Genomic DNA, 17,270 nt, shown 5'->3' with positions numbered 1-17,270 from the left:
ACACGTAGCATATGGTTTCCAAGGAAGAAGCACAGAGTCATTGAATGTCAAGACCAGGGTTTCATTAGAAACTGTTTGCTGAACTCAGAATCCAACTTTTCTTTCCCTGCATAACAAATTGAAACTATATTTGCAGATTCCCTGACATTTTGGTGTAGATCTTAGGTTATACCCCAAGGAATCTGTATAGCAAGGATGTGGCCTATTTCCAAACCTGACTCATAAGCCTGCACTTCACAATTTTAACATTTTAATAAATGGTTCTTCCAGTTAGCTAGGGTTAAAAATTCTAAAGAATCACTAGAACTCTCTATTAAGAATGAAAAAAAAACAGTTATGGTAGAATAAATGCTTTTAATATCACTGAGCAAGAAATCACATTAGCATTTGTATAAAATAACTAGAAGCAATTTTTTAGTATTGATTAAAGATTTGGAGGTATACTTACTTCACTAGGACTTCTATCTGAATTATGATAACAAATAAAATATTGAAAAAGTTGCACAATAAGAAAGATTTATTGTCAAGTATGAAATATATTCATTCCCCTGATTTTGGAAAGAATTATATGTTATTCTCCTTCATCATCTCAATAGATTCGAACTATGTGTTAAATCCTAAACATTCAACAAATTATTGTTCTGAACTTTAGATGACTTTCATCAACAATTAAGGTATTTAATAAGTTGATTTTTAGTAAGTGGCTTTTATAAGTTTTTAATTAATTGCTTTTATTGGGTGGAAAATGTTTTATGACATAATTTGTAGAAAAGTTTTACCATGAATTAGTGCTGAATCTTATAAAATTATTTGTCTGCTTATATTTACATGCTTTTAATAATTAATTAATTAATTTTTGGTTTTGAGGCCACACCTGGAGGCGTTCAGGGATTACTCCTGGCTCTGCTCAAAAATCACTCCTGGGTTGGGGCCAGAGCAGTGGCGCTAGACGTAAGGTGTCTCCTTTGCAAGTGTTAGCCTAGGACGGACTGCGGTTTGATCCCCCGGTGTCCCATATGGTCCCCAACCCAGGAGCTATTTTTGAGTGCATAGCCAGTAGTAACCCCTCAGCATCACCAGGTGTGGCCGGAAAAAAAAAAAAAAAAGAAATCACTCCTGGCAGGCTCGGGGGACCGTATAGGATGCCAGGAACTGAACCTGGGTTTCTCCCAGGTCTGCTGCTTACAAGGCAAATGCCCTACTGCTGTGCTATCACTCCAGCCTCTACAAGATGTTAATTTTTTATGTTTCATAGTAGGTAGAAAAATAAAATCACTAGAAAATGGCTAACTTTGAGCACTTTTATTTACCAAGTTATGTTGGAGCTGGAAAGGAAGGAATGAAAGTTTTTCTAACTGCTGATGAAGTGATTATATAAAATCATAAATGCTACATATCTTAGAATTAGCAAAATCAATAACATTTCTAAATCAAATTTGCAAATGAAAAATAAAATTCAATATACAAAATTATTATGTAAAATATGTTGATTTTTATTTACATCTTTGAGCACATAATCATGATAATAATCTCATTTACAATAGCAACAAAAAAGTGAAAAACTTAGAAAAAGATTCGATCACATTGATCAGAGTGTCCTACATTGCAAACTGTAAAACTTAATTAAGATATAGATAAATATAAATATATCCAGATTCATGGGTTCATGTTATGTGTAATTTCTACTAAATATCAAATTTTTTTCACAGAAAAAATTAAATTATTCTAACTTATGTGAATTCCCAAAAGACTACAAATATTCACCACAAACAGTAGAAAGTATGTAGTTAAGGGTTATTTTGCTAATTTAAAATTATCTTATAAAATTATAGTGATCTATGTTCCATTAGCATAAAATATGCACATATACCAACAGGTCACAATTAAGAGTTCAAAAATAAATTTAAATATACACAGACAATGTTGAAGGGAATCCAAAAAGTACAACAAAGAGTGGAAAAAGGTTTTAATATTTGTAATTGGAAAAAATAGCCTCTTGCAAAAGGATGAGGGATCCAGGGGTTTTCAGACTATGGCTTGATTGCCGTTTATGGCCTGCAGAGGACATTTATCCATCCCACTGGGTGTTTTTGTTGTCATCGCTGTCCTGCTTAATAGACTCCTTATGGGTCACCATGCATTTGTGTGGGATATGTACTATACCCTCAACTCATCTTCTCTTCGTGTCTTGACTCCTCCTTTCAGTCTTGGGCAGAGGTCCTCAAACTATAGCCCACCACAAGCAGAACCATAGTTCCATTGAAATACTAGTAAATTTGTTGATTTAGCTTTACTTGTTCTTTATTTTATATATTGTATTTGTTCCCATTTTTTTTTACTTTTAAATAAGATATGTGCAGTGTACATAGGAATCTGTTCAGTTTTTTTTTTAAATTATAGACTGGCCCTCAAACGGTCTGAGGGATAGTGAACTGGCCCTTGTTTAAAAAAAGATTGAGGATCCCTGGACTGTTAGACAAAAATTTTACACTAAACACAAAAGTTATGAATCAAATGCAGTTTTAAAAGGGCAAATATACTGATAATATGGTTTTCCAAACAATCCGTGCAAATTTCAGTATATGAAAATTGCTTAGTATTGTGAAACGCATGAAAAATGTGAATGTAAACCACTTGATTTGCCCTTTGTAATGAATGTAATAGACCCAAAGTCTTACAGATCAGGCACCCATGGACTAGACAATCTGAGTAAACATGTTTACAATAGTTTATTGTTTATAATGTTTGTAACAGTGATGTTTTTGTTAAATCTGAATGATGTTTTTCAAAAGTCATGCTATCTTGACAAAGCACCCCATATACACCTCAACCCAGATCCTTTGCCTGGTCTGTATTGTAAATTGAGGGACAAAAAGAAAATGTTGTGCTCATGGCATGCCTGGGTCCTTTCAACCAAAGCTGTGGGAAGAGGTGATATGCTAATTAGGAAGCTTCAGGAATAAGAGGAAGTGCCCAGGTGCTTACACGTGTGAATTAGTGATAATGATAATGAGGAAAAACCATCGTGGTTGGCAGAACCAACCAGGTATCTGGATTTTACAGAAAAACACCCATGGGTGTTTTTAGTTTTAGAACGTTTTTAGTAATTTCATCATTGTAACATAGAAGAATGGGATAAAAGTGCCAAGTTGGAAGAGTGCCACAAGGGGAAAGGAAGCACAGATGTGACCTTGTGTTGAACCGTTAGAGGACTGCCATCCTCTAGCTCACCCAGGTTCCTGCTTTGGTTGCAGCTATTAAAGCACAATGGAACCAGACCACCGATTTGTCAGAACCTGCCCCCTGACTTCATCTTCCTCACTGAACCTCAGCAGAGAGAGACCCACAAATGCAGTTGCCTTGTTTGAATTGGGCCAAATCCATAGACACTCTTATGCTATCTTTCCAGTTGGATAGATAGCACTGTGGTAGGGCATTTGCCTAGCAAGCTGCCACCCCGGTAGGTCATTTGTTCGACTCCTGGCATCCCATATGGTCCCTCATACCTGCCAGGAGCGATTTCTGAGCAAAGAGCCAGGAGTAACCCCTGAGCGCCACCAGGTGTGACCCTAAAATCAAACCCTCCCCTCCCCCCAAAAAACGGTCAACATAGCAGAAATCCATCCATCTATGGAGGAGAGGGAAGGCCAAGCTCTCACCCTTCCAAAGCTAAATTTGTTTTCTCCATAACCCAAAATCACTATTTTCCATTTATTTACACATAAATGAGTGAGACTATTTTGTGTCTATCTCTCTCCCTCTGACTTATATCACTCAACATAATAGATTCCATGTACATTCATGTATAGGAAAATTTCATGACGTCATATCTCCTGATGGCTGCATAATATCTCATCTTATATATGTACCATAGTTTCTTTAGCCATTCATCTGTTGAAGGGCATCTTGGTTGTTTCCAGATTCTGGCTATTGTAAATAGAACTGCCATGAATATAGGTGTGAGGAAGGGATTTTTTATTGCATTTTTGTGTCCCTACGATATATTCTTAGGAGTGGTATAGCTGGATCATTTGGGAGCTCAATTTCCAGTTTTTGAAGAAATCTCCATATCACTTTCCATAAAGGTTGGAATAGACGGCATTTCCACTAGCAGTGAATGAGAAGTCCTCTCTCTCTTCACATCCCCACCAGCACTGCTTGTTCTCATTCTTTGTGATGTGCGACAATCTCTATGGTATGAGATGGTACTTCATATTTGTTTTGATTTGCATCTCCCTGATGATTAGTGATGTGGATATATTTTAATTTGCATTTTTGCCATTTGTATTTCTTCTTTGACACAGTGTTCATTTGTTCTCCCCAATTTTTGATGGGATGATATGATTTTTTTGTAAAGTTCAGTCAGCGACATATATTTTGGATATTAGCCCTTTATCTGATGGGTATTGGGTGAATGGTTTCTCCCACTCAGTGGGTGGTTCTTGTAGCTTGGGCTATATTTCCTTTGAAGTGCAGAAGCTTCTCAGCTTAATATATTCCCATCTGTTTATCTCTGCTTCCACTTGTTTGGGGAGTGCAGTTTCCTACTTGAAGATGCCTTTAGTCTCAATGTCATGGAGAGTTTTATCTACATGTTCTTCTATATACCTTATGGTTTTCAGTCTGACATCAAGGTCTTTAATTCATTTGGATTTTACCTTCATATATGATGTTAGTTGTGGGTCTGAGTTTGCTTGTTTTGCAAGTGGCTAACCAGTTGTGCAACACTACTTATTAAAGAAGCTTTCCTTGCTCCATTAAGGATTTCTTGCTCATTTATCAAAAAGTAGGTGATTCTATGTATGGGGAACATTTGCTGAGTACTCAAGCTTATTACACTGATCTGAGGGTCTTTATTCCAATACCATGTTGTTTAAATATCTATTTCTTTGTAATACAGTTTAAAATTGGGTAAAGTAATGCCTCCCATATTCCTTTTCCCAAGGATTGCTTTAGCTATTCAAGGGTGTTTATTGTTCCAAATTATTTCAGAGGTGTTTGATCCACTTATTTGAAGAATGTCATGGATATCTTTAGAGGGATCACATTAAATCTGTATAATGCTTTGGGGAGTGTTGCCATTTTAATGATGTTAATCCTGCGAATCCATGAGCAAGGTATGTGTTTCCATTTTTATGTGTCCTCTCTTATTTCTTGGAGCAGGGTTTTATAGTTTTCTTTGTATAGGTCCTTCATGTCTTTGGTCAAGTTGATTGCAAGATTTTGAGTTTGTGTGACACTAATATGAATAGGTTGTTTTTTTATTAATGCCCATTTTTCCCTATCTTTATTGGTGTATAAAAGGGCCATTTTTTTGCATGTTAATTTTGTAGCCTGCCACATTGTTATATGAATTTATTTTTTTAGAAGCTTTTTGGTAGAGTCTTTAGGATTTTCTAAGTAGAGTATCATGTCATTTGCAAACAGTGAGAGCTTGACTTCTTCCTTTGCTATATGGATTCCTTTGATATCTTTTTCTTGCCTAATTGCTATAGCAAGTACTACCAGTACTATGTTAAATAGGAGTGGTAAGAAAGAACAGCCTGTCTTGTACTAGAATTTAGAGAAAGGCTTTTAGTTTTTCTCCATTCTGGATAATATTTGCCATTGGCTTGTGGTAGATGACCTTAACTATACTGAGAAAGGTTCCTTTCATTCCTGTCTTGATAGGAGTTCTTATCAAGAATGGATGTTAGACTTTATCAAATGCTTTCTCTGCATCTATTGATATGATCATGTTTTTTTTTATTTTTCTTGTTGTTGATGTTGTGTATTACATTGATAGAATTGTGGATGTTACACCATCCTTCCATTCCTGGGATGAAGCCTACTTGATCATAGTGAATGATCTTGATGAGGCATTGGATCCTATTTGCCAGGATTTTGTTGATGATCTTTGCATTGGTGTTCATCAGGGATATTGCTCTGTAATTTTCTTTTTTTTTTTTTTTTTGGTAGCATCTCTGTCTGGTTTGGGTATTATGGTGATTTTGGCTTCATAAAAGCTATTTGGCATTGTTTCCATTTTTCATTTTCTTGAAAGAAGCTGGCCAGGATTGGTAGTAGTTGCTCGTGAAATGTTTATTCTTTAAATAACTTTCTCTCAATTATCTGGAAACAAATGCATTATGGTCAATTATGTCACCTATGTGATGAATTTTCTTTAAATAAAATTTAAAAGAACATGGAGACACCCAAAGTTAATAGAGTTAGAAATTATTTAGAAATACATAAAAAGTATGTCTTTTTAATACACAAATATAAACTACATTAATTAGTAGAAAATATAATCCCTAAATAATACAAATAACAAATAATATAATTATGTATGGTTTCAATGAATATATTTTAGTATTTATAAATATAGCACTCAGTAATTTTTTTATATGAATAAACCTGACATGAAGTGAAATAAACCATACCAAGATTAATCACTATTGGACTGTCTTCCTTATAGCTGGTGTAAGGATTTATATGAATGCAGGGAGTAGTGAAATTGGTACATGCAAACATGGTATTAATTAAATTAATTAAATTATGAATTTCTCTAGCTAATTAGTACATTATATAATGATCATAGTTAATGAAATTTTGATTCTAAATTTTTTTGTTGATGTAGTGTTGATTGTTAAGTGCCTTCAAGCAAAAAGTAATCTTGACTTATATATAATCATTTCTTTACTATATATATTACATGATTTACATTTAAAACTCTATATTTTATGCATTTTTATTAAATATTTAAAGAATAGCTGCACTTGTGTGTTTCTATTTCATGATGGGTGTCTGCATACATATGACATGTACTTCTCCAATCTTATGATGTTCCCTTCTATGACTTAAAATATTCATGCTGACATGTGGAAGGCAACTCTCAGCATTTGGAGAAGACTGAACACAAATGTTGCGTGGCTGTATGATAACTAGTCATCTGCCACCGCCTCTCCCTTCTTGAGATGTGTATTTCCATGGATTAATATTTGAACTCTGAGCTTTATTGTGAAAATTTGCCATTGGAGAAGCACACAATATCTCTTGAGGATATTACTCTCTCTTCCTTATATTTTCCCTCCCTTTCCTCAGAACCTCCAAATACAGGCTGTTTTCACTTTTAAAAATTTCTTAAAATATAGTCAGTTGTTATAAAATAAATGCAATGTTACATTCTCCTTTACATATCCAGAAATCTTTTGTTTACATTAATGTATCATTAAATTCTAAATATGTATTCCACAAATTACATACATAAATTTATCTCTGATGCCACTAAGGACTTGCTTCAATAATCTTGGAGGTGATTCACCAAAAATTGTATTATCTGGGAGCCTGAGCAATAGCACTGCAGTAGGGCATTTTCCTTGCACAGGTTCAACACCGGATGGACCCCGGTTCTATTCCTGGCATCCCATATAATCTCCTGAGCCTGCAAGGAGTGATTTCTGAGTGCAGAGCCAGGAGTAATTCCTTAGCACTGCCTAGTGTTACCCAAATCGCCTAAAAAAATTACATTATCTGTCTAACATATATTTTTTGTTTTGTTTTGTTTTGTTTTGTTTTTGGGCCACACCCGGTGACACTCAGGGGTTACTCCTGGCTATGTGCTCAGAAGTTGCTCCTGGCTTGGGGGACCATATGGGACACCGGGGGATCGAACCGCGGTCCGTCCTAGGCTAGCGCTTGCAAGGCAGACATGACATATATTTTTAAGACTAAACCTAAACTGTATATTCTGAACATCCTGGTTCCTTAATGGCTTGGTTGGAATAAATTGGGGATATTAACTGATTAAGCATTTCCATTACTTTTCTGCACAACATTATTCCGCACAATCTTATTATTTTTATTTTTTATTTAGACCAATGTGAATTACAAGTCTTTCACAGTTGCATTTCTGGCAAATAGTGACAGTGAATTAGGGTTATTCCTTCATCAGTTTTGACCTCCCTCCACCATAGTTCCCAAAATGCATCCCATGCCTCAACCCTTAAGCCCCTGGACTGCTAGAGTAACAGGTACCTTTTATGTATAACTTGTTATAGTTTGTGTTTATTTTATTGTTGTTGACTTTGGTTTTGGTATTTAAGTCAGTCCCTTTTTGTATTTTGGTTTTATAGCATAACTTTTTTTAGTATCATTTTTTCCCCACTCAATGCTCCTGAGACTACTTGGCAGTGAGTCCCATCCACCTTTTTTTATTTTCTCAATTTGTAGGAAGACAGAAATATGAGGCAGAAAAAGATGACTCATGTTCTGAGGTTCTGTGAAAAAGGCAGGATTTCTATCTAGAAGCTCTAAATAAAGTTAAAAGAAAAAAGATGTGGCTAGTGTTTTTTGTTTTGTTTTGGTTTGGTTTTTTGCATAGGTACAGTAAATGTTGGAGAAATTAGAAAGAAAATAGAGGTCTTGGAGTAATTAGAGATCTTGGATTTTGAACAGATCCAAGGACGGAACATCTCATCTCATCTCACTCTTAGTGAGGTAAGGTAATCTGTCCTAACATCAAATTGTTGCTGTTTCCTCCTATTTAGGGTGTAATATGAAACTATATTGGAGCAAGTTGGTGCCGGAACAGTATTAGGGCCTCCCCAGAGGGAGTTTGATTCCTGATGTTGGTGTGGAAAACTGTGCCAACTCTAAGGTTAAATCTGGAGTTCAGGTAGGATAGTCAATGTCCAATCCAAGTCCCCATGACAAATTCTCAAGGTGGAAACCACCCTGCATTATAAAATTTATAGGTTCTTATCTCTATTCGATAAGAAATCTTTTCCATACATAAAATTTCCTCATTTTGTGTGCCTATGCAAAAAGGAATGATGTCATATATTGTTTTTACATCTGGGGGTATAAATAACAAGCTATACAGTCTCTGTGCCCTGATTTTGACCTGAGCTCTTATCCCAAGCAAGACATTTCTACAAGAATTGCCTAGTATGCAGATAGAAAAGTGGGGGATAGGGGAGGTTACTTTTATATTTGGAAATAAACACACTAGGGGTTGTAACTATTAAGGATATAAATATACAAAGAAAATATAGATATCTCCATTAAATCTTTTGAGATAGTCTTAGGTGGGGAATAATTTCCAAGGCACATTTTCATTTCACACCATGGTCTTACTGGTTCTGAAAAATGGTTTGCAACAGTAAGGAATCCCTCTGAAGCTGAATCCAGTAGCAATCAACAGTTCACATTGAGGGGAGGTGAGAGGAAAAGTTCCACATAGAATGAGTCAGCAGGAGTGGTGGTTGCAGCTTCTTGTCTTGGCAAGAGATGGGGGCTGGGAAAATATCCATTCACTCTGAGAGCCAGGTGACAGCTTGCTGGGGCAGGGGAAAGGATCCATTTCCTGAGAAGTTAAGAACTGAAGTAAAAATACAAAAATACAATACAAAAATCCCTTCCTTACTCCTATATTCATTGCAGCGGTATTTACAATAGCCAGACTCTGGAAACAACCAAGATGCCCTTCAACAGATGAGTGGCTAAAGAAACTGTGGTACATATACACAATGGAATACTATGCAGCCATCAGGAGAGATGAAGTCATGAAATTTTCCTATACATGGATGTACATGGAATCCATTATGCTGAGTGAAGTAAGTCAGAGGAAGAGAGAAAGACACAGAATGGTTTCACTCATCTATGGGCTTTAAGAAAAATGAAAGACATTTTAACAGTATCTCAGAGACAAGAGAAATGAGGGCTGGTAGGTGCAGCTCATGACATGAAGCTCATCACATAGAGTGATGAGTGCAGTTGGAGAGATGACTACACTGAAAACTATCATAACAATGTGAATGAATGAGGGAAGTAGAAAGCCTGTCTGGAGTACAGGTGTAGGGGGGTGGTGAGGAGGGAGATCTGGGAAATTGGTGGTGGGAATGTTGCACTGGTGAAGGGGGGTGTTCTTTACATGACTGTAATCATACAACTATAATCATGTTTGTAATCACGGTGTTTAAAAAAGATAATTATATTAATTAAAAAACTTTAATAGAGATTCCTCCTCCTCCCTTTTCCTACTTTCCTTTCATTTTTCCATCTCCCTTCTCTCCCCTTTCTTCCCTCTGGTCCCATCCTCTTCTCTCTCATTTTCTCTGTTCCCTTTCCCTTCTCTCTCCCCTCCATATTCTTCCCCTTATCCCTTTTTCTTTTTTCTTTTCCTCTCTTTCTTTTCTCCCCTCCCCTCCTCATGCCCTCCCATTCCCCCCTTTCTCATTCTCCTTTCCCTTTTTTTCCACTCCCTCTCTTTCAATCTATCTCTTTTATGATGGGCATTACAGTTTCTGTGGTCTATATACCCCTCCCATTATCCAAGTATTCCTTTAATGGGTAAAAAAACTTTAATAGTGAAAAATAACAGTATCTTTGTATACAAAAATTAGTAAGATTCAACCATGAGTGCCACTCAAGTATCTAAAACTGAGCACAAAATTATGAAATAAAACTGCATCATAATAAACATGACATGGTAAAGAATAAAAAGCAAAAAGTTGAATATTCAAAAAATAAAGAACTGAAGTAAAGAGGGTTAAATAGGGAGAGATAACAGAACAGGATTAAGGGGGTAAGGGGATAGAATGAGTTCTGAAACGGTGGGGAGGGATAATATATAATAAAGACTATATACAATATAGTATAGCAGTGGATGAGGTTAGTGAGGCAGCAGTAGTATGAGCAAAGTGTGTAAGTACATTTTCTATATACCTCTCCTAAAAAGGAATAGTGGGGACTTCTGGCCAGCAGTGGTTGGAGATACAGAAGAGGAAGATTTGTGATGTCCGTTTATGAGCACTCCAGGTTTAAAATCTGTCCTAGTGGTCCCTGCACCTCACCTCTACAGAATTATGGTCCTCAAGTTTGGAGTGCTGAGGTAGACAGACTTCTTCAGAGCAGAAGCAGTGGGGGCTTCTGGCAGGCAGTTTATCCTACACAATTTTAAATGCATGGTATGGGATCAATACATTTAGTAAACTTAAACTAGAAAGACATTGAAACTTATACTTATACAATCATAATGTCTTGTGATTCTAGCTCAGAAATGTTGATTTATGATCTATTGATTAGTCTTTCATACCAGAAACTATTTATAGTCATTGCTCTGTGAAAGTGTGACATATTTGAGGTTAATAAATATTTCATAAATAAAGTATAACAAAGCCATTAAGAAAATCCCACAACTTTTATTGGTTCTAAAATCACCAATAATTTAAGGTCATGCCCAACTTTCCTTCTCAGCAGAAAAAATTATCAACAACCTACCAAGATAAAAATATATTAGTCTTGTTAATATATAATAGAGAAATTATTTCTTTTCATTTTATAATTTTTTAAAGACAGATACTAACCACACTGATTCAGTTACAATACCAGGCCATAGAGGTAAATTGAAGACTCAGCATATAAGAGACCCAGGTTCAATCACTGGCTTTGGAGAGTCCCCAGAGCATAGATGGGAGCTGCTCTTAAACATCAAGTCTAGTTTTTCACTGGAAAAGTTAGCATCTAAACAAACACACACACAACTGTATGTCTTTGGAAGTTTTAAAACACAATACCTAAAAATAAATTATGGTTATAAATTCAGTAATTTAAAATAGTTGGGTATAAAATAATTCATTGGAAATTTCTAAATTTGGGTGAATTTTAATATAATTAATTTTTATTATCTATTAGTAATTCTGACCACAACTTGGGTATTCTTCTTCCTCTTAGATGTCTATTACCTCCCTTCCTTATATATTATGTTGTCAGCTAATGTGTCACATTTAGACTTCTGTGAAATTATTTCTTCTTGACATAAAAAAAATTTATAGGGTGTTAGGTTACACCTTATTTTACATAAAACAAATATCATCCTTGGTTCCTTTGTATGTTTATTTACAAGTTGGATTTATGGACTCTGCTGTGTCTCTGGAGCATGGAGCATGGCAGACATCTTGAGCCATCTCTGCTTGATTCGGCCTGGGAACTTTGATCCTCTCTGGCATACTTCAATGAGGGCTTGCCTTCTCCTGAGGTGAGTCTACCCTGACCAGAGACTGTGGAATTAGTGCAGCAGCTCTGCTTCACTTAGCAGCCAAGCACCCCATCTTGCCAATAAATAATACCACCACAACATGTAGTAAAATCAACAATACAAGCATGACAATGGGGAAAAAACACAGGTCAACACCAAATATAGAGAATGAAGACAGCAACTCTGATGTCCCAGAAATGGCCAACCACCTAGTTAGTTCCCTAAATATGGAGTTTAGAGAAGAATTAGTGAGCTGGAAGTTGAGATGCATAGAAACTCTATACAGCAGAAGAGATTGGAAAAAAGCCTTAAAGCAAATGATCAGACAATGAAAACAACACCCATAAAAAAGATGGAGTGGCCATACTAATATCAGATAATGCAAAATTTATACTCAGGAAGGTTGTAAGGGACAAAGATGGACATTTTATATTAATCAAGGGGTATGTATAGCAGGAAGAATTAACTCTCCTAAACATATATGCACCGAATGAGGGGCCAGCAAAATATTTAATACAACTGTTGACAAATCTGAAAAATAATATCAATAACAACACAATAATTGTGGGGGACCTCAACACAGCTTTGTCAACACTGGATAGATCAACCAGACTGAAACCCAACAAGAATATACTAAACCTGAAAATAGAAATGGAAGAAAGAGGCCTAGTGGATATATATAGGACAGTCTATCCCTAGACACCTGGATACACATTCTTCTCCAATGTGCAAGGGACATTCTCCAGGATAGACTACATGCTGGCACGTACAACATACCTCCATAATATCAAAAGGATAGAAATTTTGCAGACTACCTTCACTGACCACAAGGCTCTAAAATTATTTGTGAATTCCAAAGGGACTCTGAAGAAAAATTTTAACACCTGGAAGTTAAACAGCCTCATACTCAATAACCAGTGGGTCCGAGATGAAATCAAGGAGAAAATCAAAAGATTCTTGGAAACAAATGACAATAAAGAAACAAACTATCAGAACTTATGGGACACAGCAAAAGCATTACTGAGAGGCAAATTTATAGCTTTTCAAGCACACATCAGGAAGTGTGTGTGGAAGGAAGAAGGAGCTTACCTGAGTAGCTTAAAGACACAACTAATAGAACTAGAAATTGCTCAACTAAAGGACCCAAAAATAGGGAGACAGAAGGAAATAACAAAATTGAGAGCAGAAATCAATGAAGTGGAAACCCAAAAAACAATCCGAAAGATCAACAAAAGCAGAAGTTGGTTCTTTGGAAAAATAAACAAGATTGATAGACCACTGTCAAAACTAACAAAGAGAGAGAGAGAAACTTGGTAACTCGTATTAGGAATGAAAAAGGAAAGATCACTATTGATATGGCAGAGATTCAAAGGGTAATTAGAAACTACTTTGAGAAGCTCTATGCCACTAAAAATGAGAACCTGAAAGAAATGGATAAATTCTTAGACTCTTATAATCTTCCACTGTTGAAGGAAAAGGATGTAGCATATCTAAACACCCCCATCACTATTGATGAAATTAAAACGGTAATCAAATGTCTGCCCAAAAATAAAAGCCTAGGCCCAGATGGATTCACTAATGAATTCTTTCAAACTTTCCAAGAGGAACTATTACCAATCCTGGCAAGATTGTTCCATGAAATCGAACAAACAGAAACACTTCCAAATAGCTTTTATGAAGCCAACATCACCTTGATACCTAAACCAGACAGAGATGCTATAAAAAAAGAAAATTACAGACCAATAACGCTGATAAATGCAGGTGCAAAGATCCTCAACAAAATCCTGGCAAATAGGATTCAATGTCTTATTAAGAAGATCATCCACTACGATCAAGTAGGTTTCATCCCAGAATTGCAAGGATAGTTTAACATCCGTAAATCTATCAACATAAAACACAACATCAACAACAAGAAAAATAAAAATAGATCACTAGATATCAATAGATGCAGAGAAAGCATTTGACAAGGTCCAACACCCATTCTTGATCAAAATTCTCAGCAAGATGGGAATGGAAGGAACCTTTCTCAATATAGTTAAGGCCATCTACAACAAGCCAGTGGCAAATATTATCCTCAATGGAGAAAAACTAAAAGCCTTCCCTCTAAATTCTGGCACAAGACAAGGCTGTCCTCTCTCACCACTCCTATTCAACATAGCACTGGAAGTACTTGCTATAGCGATTAGGCAAGAAAAAGATATCAAGGGAATCCAGATAGGAAAGGAAGACATCAAGCTCTCACTGTTTGCAGATGACATGATACTCTACTTAGAAAACTCTAAAGACTCTACCAGAAATCTTCTTGAAACAATAGACTCATATAGCAAGGTGGCAGTCTACAAAATTAACACACAAAAATCAATGGCCTTTCTATACACCAATAGTAATAAGGAAGAAATGACATTAAGAAAACAACCCCATTCACAATAGTGCCACACAAACTCATATATCTTGTATTCAACTCGACTAAAAACGTGAAATACCTATACAAAGAAAACTATAAAACTCTGCTCCAAGAAATAAGAGAGGACACGCGAAAATGGAAACACATACCTGCTCATGGATTGGCAGGATTAGCATCATCAAAATGGCAATACTCCCCAAGGCATTATACAGATTTAATGCGTTCCCTCTACAAATATCCATGACATTCTTCAAAGACGTGGATCAGGCAATTTTGAAATTTGTTTGGAACAATAAACACCCTCGAATAGCTAAAGCAATCATTGGGAAAAAGAATATTGGAGGAATTAGTTTTCCCAACTTTAAACTTTACTACAAAGCAATAGTTATCAAAACAGCATGGTATTGGAATAAGGACAGGACCTCAGCTCAGTCGAATAGGCTTGAATACTCAGAAAATGTTCCTCAGACATACAATCACCTAATTTTTGATAAAGAAGCAAGAAATCCAAAATGGAGCAAAGAAAGCCTCTTCAACAAGTGGTATTGGCACAACTGGCTAGCTACTTGTAAAAAATTGAACTTAGACCCCCAGCTAACATCATGTACTAAGGTAATATCCAAATGGATTAAAGACCTCGATATCAGACCCAAAACCATAAGATATGTAGAACAACACATATGCAAAACACTCCAGGACATTGAGACTACACGCTTATTAAAGGAGGAAACTGCACTCTCCAAGCAAGTGAAAGCAGAGATTAACAGATGGAAATATATTCAGCTGAGAAGCTTCTGCACCTCAAAGGAAATAGCGCCCAGGATACAAGAGCCACCCACTGAGTGGGAGAAACTATTCACCCAATACGCATCAGATAAGGGGTAATCTCCAAAATATACAAGGCACTGACAGAAATTTACAAGAAAAAAACATCTAATCCCATCAAAAAATGGGGAGAAGAAATGGACAGACACTTTGACAAAGAAGAAATACAAATGGCCAAAAGACACATGAAAAAATGCTCCGCATCAATAATCAACAGGGAGATGCAAATCAAAACAACTATGAGGTACACCTCACAGCACAGAGAATGGCACACATCACAAAGAATGAGAATAAATAGTGTTGGCATGGATGTGGAGAGAAAGAACTCTTATCCACTGCTGGTGGGGATGCCGTTTAGTTCATTCTTTATGGAAAGCGATATGGAGATTTCTCAAAAACTGGAAATCGAGCTCCCATACGATCCAGCTATACCACTCCTAGGAATATACGCTAGTAACACAAAAATACAATACAAAACCCCTTCCTTACACATATATTTATTGCAGCACTATTTACCATAGCAAGACTCTGGAAACAACGAAGATTCCCTTCAACAGACGAATGGCTAAAGAAACTGGTACATATACACAATGGAATATTATGCAGCTGTCAGGAGAGATGAAGTCATAAAATTTTCCTATACATGGATGTACACGGAATCTATTATACTGAGTGAAATAAGTCAGAGAGAGAGAGAAAAATGCAGAATGGTCTCACTCTCTATGGGTTTTAAGAAAAATGAAAGACATTCTTGCAATAATAATTTTCAGACACAAAAGAGAGAAGAGCTGGAAGTTCCAGCTCACCTCAGGAAGCTCTCCACAAAGAGTGATGAGTTTAGTTAGAGAAATTACTACATTTTGAACTGTCCTAATAATGGGAATGTATGAGGGAAATGGAAACCCTATTTAGAGTACAGGCGGGGGTTGGGTGGGGAGGAGGGAGATTTGGGATATTGGTGATGGCAATGTTGCACTGGTGATGGGTGGTGTTCTTTACATGACTAAAACCCAAACACAATCATGAATGTAATCAAGGTGTTTAAATAAAATATATAAAAAAGGTTATTCAACATGAGCAAGTAGGTTTCATCCCAGTAATGCAAGGATGGTTTAACATCTGTAAATAATTAAGCACAATACAACATATCAACAAAAAGAAATTAATAGATGCAGAAAAAACATTTGATAAGATCCAATACCCATTCTTGATAAAAACTCTTATCAAGATGGCAATGAAAGAAACTTTTATCAATATAATAAAGGCCATATACCACAAACTCATGACAAATATTATTATTAATGGAGATAAATTAAATGCTTTCCCCTAAAATCTTTTGTAAGAGAAGGCTACCCTCTCTCACCACTCCTATTCAAAATAGTACTGGAAGTACTGTGGAAAGCTGTGTGGACCTAGAGCAAAATGGAGTCTTTGAGACCATTTTGTCTTGCCTACGTGTCCGTTGGACTCAAGCTCAGGGCACAAAGGAAATAGCTCACCACAAAAGTTAAATATACACAAAATTATTTTACCAGATGGCCTGGAGAAGTAGAAAGCTAAGGGAGATAACATCTACTGAACCCTAGCAACTACTCACAAGAGCCAATCAGCTTCAAGGCCATTTCTTGCTGTTAAGGTCCACTAACTCCCCTCTCTCCCCTCCCCCATTTCCTGCCGTTAAGCTATGTAGAAAAAAATGTATGGTTAAGATGAAGCAACGGAAAAATTTAGAGATATGCTGTTAGACCTTGCCTTATTTGGATTAAGCCCTTGTTTTAAGCCTGATTGACAGGCCCCCCCTTTTGTGCTTTCTCTATATAAGCAAGATATGCCCCAATAAACTTGCTCTTGATCAGCACAAGTTGTCCTGAGCCTGTTCCTATTAACTTCTTACAGTTTTGTTACAGCAAAAGACCGGAGCTGCTTGAGAAACCTACGAATAACTAGTGACCCCTTTTTCCAACAACTCCCACGGGTCGGGGGTCCCCCTCTGGGGCTCGCAAAGTACTGCTATAGCAATTA

The sequence above is a fragment of the Suncus etruscus genome, chromosome 3 (assembly GCF_024139225.1).
Source record: "Suncus etruscus isolate mSunEtr1 chromosome 3, mSunEtr1.pri.cur, whole genome shotgun sequence".
In the NCBI taxonomy this organism is placed as follows: Eukaryota; Metazoa; Chordata; class Mammalia; order Eulipotyphla; family Soricidae; genus Suncus; species Suncus etruscus.
This window is presented reverse-complemented; position numbering follows the sequence as displayed.